At 35.7% G+C, this 6516-nt stretch overlaps 1 long non-coding RNA gene across 1 annotated transcript; it reads right to left on the bottom strand.

The window, feature by feature from the left end:
* Window positions 1–1659: 1659 nt before the first annotated feature.
* On the bottom strand, window positions 1660–6067 carry LOC115285621. Its single transcript, XR_003905609.1, has 3 exons — window positions 6047–6067; window positions 3795–3853; window positions 1660–1815 (listed from the first exon to the last, which is right to left on the bottom strand). It is a non-coding gene; the product is annotated as an uncharacterized LOC115285621 (long non-coding RNA).
* Window positions 6068–6516: the final 449 nt, after the last annotated feature.

The following is a 6516-nucleotide window of genomic DNA, read 5'->3' on the forward strand; positions in this document are numbered from 1 at the left end:
CTTTTTTTTCTGTATGTTTATGCTCCTCTTAAAGTGTAGTTTTTATATATATTATGTAATATTTTACAAGTATGTAAATACTTTAAAAATATATAGGCTCGCTTGCTCTCAGCATGGATCCACCACGCCGGTAAAGTCTGTGAGCCCGAGTTTAGGCCCCGGCGAGCCTAAACCCGTACGTAATAAAGCCCTTTGCTTTTGCATGCGTGACTCGGTCTCCCTGGCGGTCTCTGGTTTTTGGGGGCGATATTAAAATCTGGGCATAACATATCCTTTTTACATAGTGGACTTTTACAAAGTCTCTCTTTGACTTCAAGGTGAGGGTAATTATATTTTTCACCCAGAAGTAAATAAAGACTAGCTTTGGTAAATATTTTTGGTTAGAATGATAATGTTCTTTTCTGGTTGTCTCTTGCCATTTTCTGATTATTTTACTGGATATTTCAATGGACAGTATTGGCTTTGGTGGATATTCCTTGTACTTGGCCTGCTGCTTTTCTTCAGAGGATTTGTTAATTATCTAAAAGTCAGAAACATGTCTGAGAGTATGGTAGCTGCTCATAGAACAAGATATTTCTTCTTATTATAGAGACTACATCGACCAGATATTCTTTTCTTATATCAAAGTGAAATTTCCAGATCATCTGTAAACATACAACTTTAATAGGATAGAAGACTACTAAAAGCAGAAGACAAATTAGTGAAGAAAAGATAGATCTTCAAAATTGAATGGCAGGGTCGTTTATGCTTAAAGGCCAATTCTGTTCATTCTCTGAAAGATTTATATTTCATCTGTTTTGCACATTTGCATATGTGCCCATTTAAAAGATATGTGTATCCTTGAAAGAGACCATAAAGTTGTTATCAGTAAAGTTCAGTCATATTTGGTTAATCAGTGTTCGATATAATTGAAAGAGATGAGTGAAAGTCTTCCAGCATGTAAATGCCATTGACCTCTGACCTGACATTTAGTATAATAAAAATGAAATTATTAACCATGTCAAATGCTTTAATTTCTGGCTTCTAGATTCATCTAGTAACTCTACACATGAAACATCCTTTGGTAGATATAGTTTTTTGAAACCTGCAGTGCTGATTATAGAAAAGCTTTGTCAGATTTTTTGAACATGGTATTTACATTATTATTTAGTATACTCTTCTGTAAATAACCATGCATAAATTAGTTTCTGCATTGTTTTCTTAGAAACTGGATATCTTTCCATTAATTTAAAATTAAGTGAACTTAATATATAGAGAAAATTTGGGTGTTAAAGATAGTTTTAGGACAAATTTTAAGAAAATGTGGGTATTCCAAATGTCCTTTATAAAATAAATCTATTGGTTCTTTTTTTTTTTTAAGGGACATGCAAGTTTTAGGGATTCTCAGTTGAGAAGCGTGGTTTTTAGCATTGCCATCTTAGAGATTCTTGCAGGAAGAGATTGTAGTAGATGTTATATTTATTTCATTTAAGACATTTTCGAAAATTAATTTTCTGAATAAGATACTCTCATTGCATTTGTCTTTTAAAAAGCCAATAAAAGTATCTTTCAATTATCAAAGATATATATATATGTGTGTGTGTATGTATATCCATCTATATCAATATCTATCACACTGCTTTTCTCAAAAAAAGATTAAAATGATTCAAAGAGCTTGAAAATTGAAAAAAATGCCCCTTTGCCCACATTTATACTGACAAATATTCTACTTTGTAAACTGCTGGTCTTTATATCCAGATCTTCGGCAAGTGTGGTGTCAGCCTTCAAACTGGCTCCAGATCACGCAGGACTTTTCTGTGTACAGAATGAAGAAAACTGGAAAATAAACCATGAGCACACATGAAGGATCATGGTGAAAGTTTAATCAATCACTCTTATTTGTATAGTCCTACTTCCCAAGTATATTACAAAGATTAATAGTAAAATAATGACAATGAAAGAAACCTAATAATAGGAGGTATCTTTTCAATTTTGTTTTTTTAATTTAGTTTTTTTTTCAGCTTTAGAAGACAGATAGATAATTACAAGAGGGGTGTATGAAGATCATAGGAAAAGATGATAAACAAAATGGATGGTTCTCAATTAAAAGCTTTGCCTTATGACAATAGATTGTAACGAGTGAAAGCAGATTTCTGAGTTTAATAAATAAAAGAGTGAAATTAATATTCAAAAGTTTTAAACAACTTTTTTAAAAGTTTATTTATTTTGAGAGAGCAAGAGAATGCACAAATGAGCGAGGGGCAGGAAGAGAGAGAGAATCCCAAGAGGGTTCCACGCTGTCAGCAGCTCCTGATGTGGAGCTGGACCCCACAAACCATTATATCGTGACCTGAGCTGAAACCAAGAGTTGGATGCTGAACCGACTGGGCCATCTAGGTGCCGCAATATTCAATATGTCTAATAATGCTCTGCGAAAAGCTTCAATTATCTCACATTTATAACCAGAGGGAACACATCATTTCTTCATGAAACCAGAACATTTTAAGAGTGAATAGGTGGTGCGCCTGGGTGGCTTATTCAGTTAGGCGTCTGACTTCAGCTCAGATCATGATTTCACAGTCTGTGAGTTCAAGCCCCATGTCCAGGCTCTGTACTGACAGCTCAGAGCCTGAAGCCTGCTTCAGATTCTGTCTTCCTCTCCTCTGCTACTCCCCGATTCACTCTCTGCCTCTCTCTCTCTCTCCTTCAAAAATAAAGATATAAAAACATTAAAAAACTTTTTTTAAAGGAGTGAATAGGTGAGCTATGGGTAATTATGTCTGGGCAATAGACTTACCCAGATTACTCCAGGCAAACGAACACATATGGTCATGTGCTGACTGTTTCATAACTGAGATAATTATTGAATTCAATCAAGTTTCAAGTTTTTGTTTAATTGTTTGCCTTATTTGATTTTCTCCTCTTTTGTTCCTGGTCTTTCAAACTATTTGAGATGTTGCTCCCTCAGGTCTTCACATGGCTGACTCTTAATGATTAAACTTTTAGCTGTAATATCTTATTTTTAGAGAGTTCTTTCCTAGAGTACCTTCTCTAATGCCACCCACCCCACTGTCCACCCACCCCAATACAACGTTTGTTTGTTTTCTTCTCTTCATAGTGAAGATATCACCTGAATTTAGCTCATCTATTTATTTATTTGCGAATTGTCCGTCTCTCCCATCCAAATGTAAGCTCCCTGAGAAAGGGACCTTCTAACTATATTGTACACTGCCAAATATTTAGAACTTGGAAGAATTTCTGGCTCAGTAAAAATATGTTCAGTTTATGAACAACTAACAAAGCAGTATTACCATATTATATTGGAGTTTAGATTTGGAACTATAAGGAATGGGAAATATTTTGAATTTAATGTGTAGAGTATTGACATTTCTACATTTTTACTATTTTATGGCTTTGGAAAATGTATAGATTTGGTTCTATGTTAACTAGATTTAAAAAGTTTGGGTCATTTGAATGAAAGACACAATTGTGGTTTAAGGTGAATATCCTAATGGTTTCCATTTTCAATCTGATCAGATTATAATTTACTTTAGATGCTTAGTTGACTTTATGGCTGGTGAAAATAACGACAGAAATAACATGTGAGGGATGCTAAAGATGAATAGTGCAGGTTTTCACAATGAACAGCAATCGTTCTGCCTTGTTAGAGAGGTACAGAAATAGCCAAGTACACTCTGTATCAAGGAGGAGATTTAACTCTGGTCTGCAGACCCAGGGATGTCTCTAAGTCAGTTTTATCAATATGTAATGACAACTCTGAAACTCATCTGTCATCTGCTGGAGTGGGAGACAACCTGAAATTCCAACTGGCAGATCCTTTTCCTTTCTTGTTGAATGTTGTCCATAAATAACACTACAGAACAGAAAAACTGTCACTGTTATTTCAATATTAGTGGCATCCAAATTCTTTGACAAGTACATTATATGCCATTAAAAGAAATGAAGGAGGTAACGTCTCTGAGAGGACTGCTTTTTCTGGAGATTTTGTGTCTTATAACTAGAAAAAAGAAATGGCTATTCTGCAAATGAAACTTTTTCTTTTACAGACTGTAGATTTCTTAACACAGCCACAAAAAAATTGTTAGAAATAAGCTTCATTTTTTTACATGGCATAATTGTCTAGCTTGGTCTGAATGCAGTTAACAAAATTACAACTCTACATAAACAAAGTAGGCAAAATTTAACATTTTAAGGACATTAAAAAGACAACCTATCTAAAATGCCCTATTGTCCTTACTTCCCCCAATTTTTCTTTGTGCTCCAAATTTTACCTTTATTTAAAATTTTATCCATACTGTGTCTTTGATAAAACATTTTTCTATCTTTCTACACTTTGCTCTCAAACCTTTTATTTCCATGCTTCCTCTTTCCTACATTATTAAAACCTTTTTAAGTTGCAAGTGTTCAGTGAATCCCTGGCAACCTCTTTATACACAGTATTTTAAAGGTTATTTCTAGATCTTAGTTAAATGTTATTAAGCCTTTAGGGAAAGTGGCAAGGATACTCCGTGATACCCTGTTAGAATCCTTTAAGTATCAGGAAACTTCCAGTTACAAATAATTAACAAGAAAAGCATTCTTCTGATTCCAGACAAGATGATTTTGCATGGCTACTGGCTTACCCCTTAAACCTAAAACCAGAAGTGGAAAAGAGAAGGATTTCAGTGGTTCAATAACTTGAGACAAGTGGTAAGAAAACTCTTGGAGAAAGAGGACATTTGGGGTCACATCTGCAATGGGGACACTGAGCGTTCAGGTCGGAGCAAAAAAATAGATTCCTCCAAGTGAGTGAGAGCTTCATAGTTGTGCCTTTCTCTTTTCACTACTTAATTATGATGGCGGAGGGATAATTGGCTGTCCCTGCACTATAGTGGGACAGAGAAACAGTGATATCAAGCAGAATTGGCCAGAGGTGACAGAGTACCATCAGCACAATGTTGGGGATCAGCTGAGCTGAAGAACAGATAGTAATTTTAACAAATGAGTGGGCATTTTCTTCTCCCACTCTTCATCTAAGGGATTTTAAGTTTGAGAAGGAGATCAGAGAAAAGAATAATGCCAAGGACCAAAAAATATACTGGAAAATATCAGTTCAAAGAGAAGCTGTGATATTGATTTTAAATGTAACCAAAATAGAATCTAAAAGATCATGTTGGTCAAGATATGGGAAGTTTTGCTTGAGACAGGGTAAACTTGTGAGGCTGGCATGTGGAGAGGGAGTGGATCAGAGGTGGTTGAGCAGATTGTAATAATAGAAACCCTTTTCCTTGAGATGGGCCCCATGTATCCATATCCTGAATCACCATAGAGGCAAAATCTTTGTGCCATGTTTGGCTCCTCCACTAAGCGGCAAATAACCCGTCATTGTAGCTGATATATTCAGAAGAATACAAGCCCACAAGAAAGTAGTACCTTATAAATGAAGAATGCATTAATTGAAATGTAGAAATAATTAGGTGACTCATGCAACTCAATAACAAAGAAACAAATAATCCTATTAAAAATCTGCATAGGAAATGAACAGACATTTTTCTAAGAAGACATACATGGCCAAGAGGTCCATGAAAAGAAACTCAACATCACTAATCATCAGGGAATGCAAATGAAGACCATAATGCAACAGAAGCTCACACCTGTTAGAATGGCTATCATCAGGAAGACAAGAGATAGCAGGTTTTGATAAGGTTGTGGAGAAAAAGAAACACTTGTGCATTTTTGGTGGAATGTACATTGGGTCAGCCACCGTGGAAAACAGTATGGAGTGCTCAAAAATCTAAAAATAGGACTACTGTATGATCCAGTCATCCCACTGTTGAGTGATCTTGCGTGGCTACTGGAAATGAGAACAGGATATTGAGAGGTCTGCACTCCCATGTTTACTGCAGCATTATTCACAATAGCCAAAATATGGAAACAACCCAAGTGTCTGCCAGAAAATGAAGTATATATGTACACCCTCTCCTCCCACACACAGACATACATAGGAATATTATTAAGCCACAAGAAAGAAGGAAATGCTGTCATTTGCACCATGAATGGACCTTACCTGCATTATGTTATGTGAGATAAGTCACACAGAGAAAGACAAGAACTGTATGACATCACTTATACGTGGAATCTAAACAAGCTGAACTCATAAAGACAGAGAGAAGAATGAGGTACCAAAGGCTGAGAGGAAGTGGGGGTGAGGAGATATTATTTAAGGGTACAAACTTGCAACTTATAGATAAATAAGTTCTAATGCACAGCGTGATAATTTTCAGCAATTATCTATTAACTATAAACTTCAAAGTGGCTAAGAGGCCAGATCTTAATTATTTTTTAAATTTTTTATGTTTATTTATTATTGAGACAGAAAGAAACAAGAGTATGAATGGGGGAGGGGCAGAGAGAGAGGAGACACAAAATATGAAGCAGGCTCCAGGCTCTGAGCTGTCAGCACAGAGCCTGACGCAGGGCTCGAACCCACAAACTGTGAGATCATAACCTGAGATGAAGTCGGACACTTAACCGACT

Source organism: Suricata suricatta, chromosome 1 (genome assembly GCF_006229205.1).
Source record: "Suricata suricatta isolate VVHF042 chromosome 1, meerkat_22Aug2017_6uvM2_HiC, whole genome shotgun sequence".
In the NCBI taxonomy this organism is placed as follows: Eukaryota; Metazoa; Chordata; class Mammalia; order Carnivora; family Herpestidae; genus Suricata; species Suricata suricatta.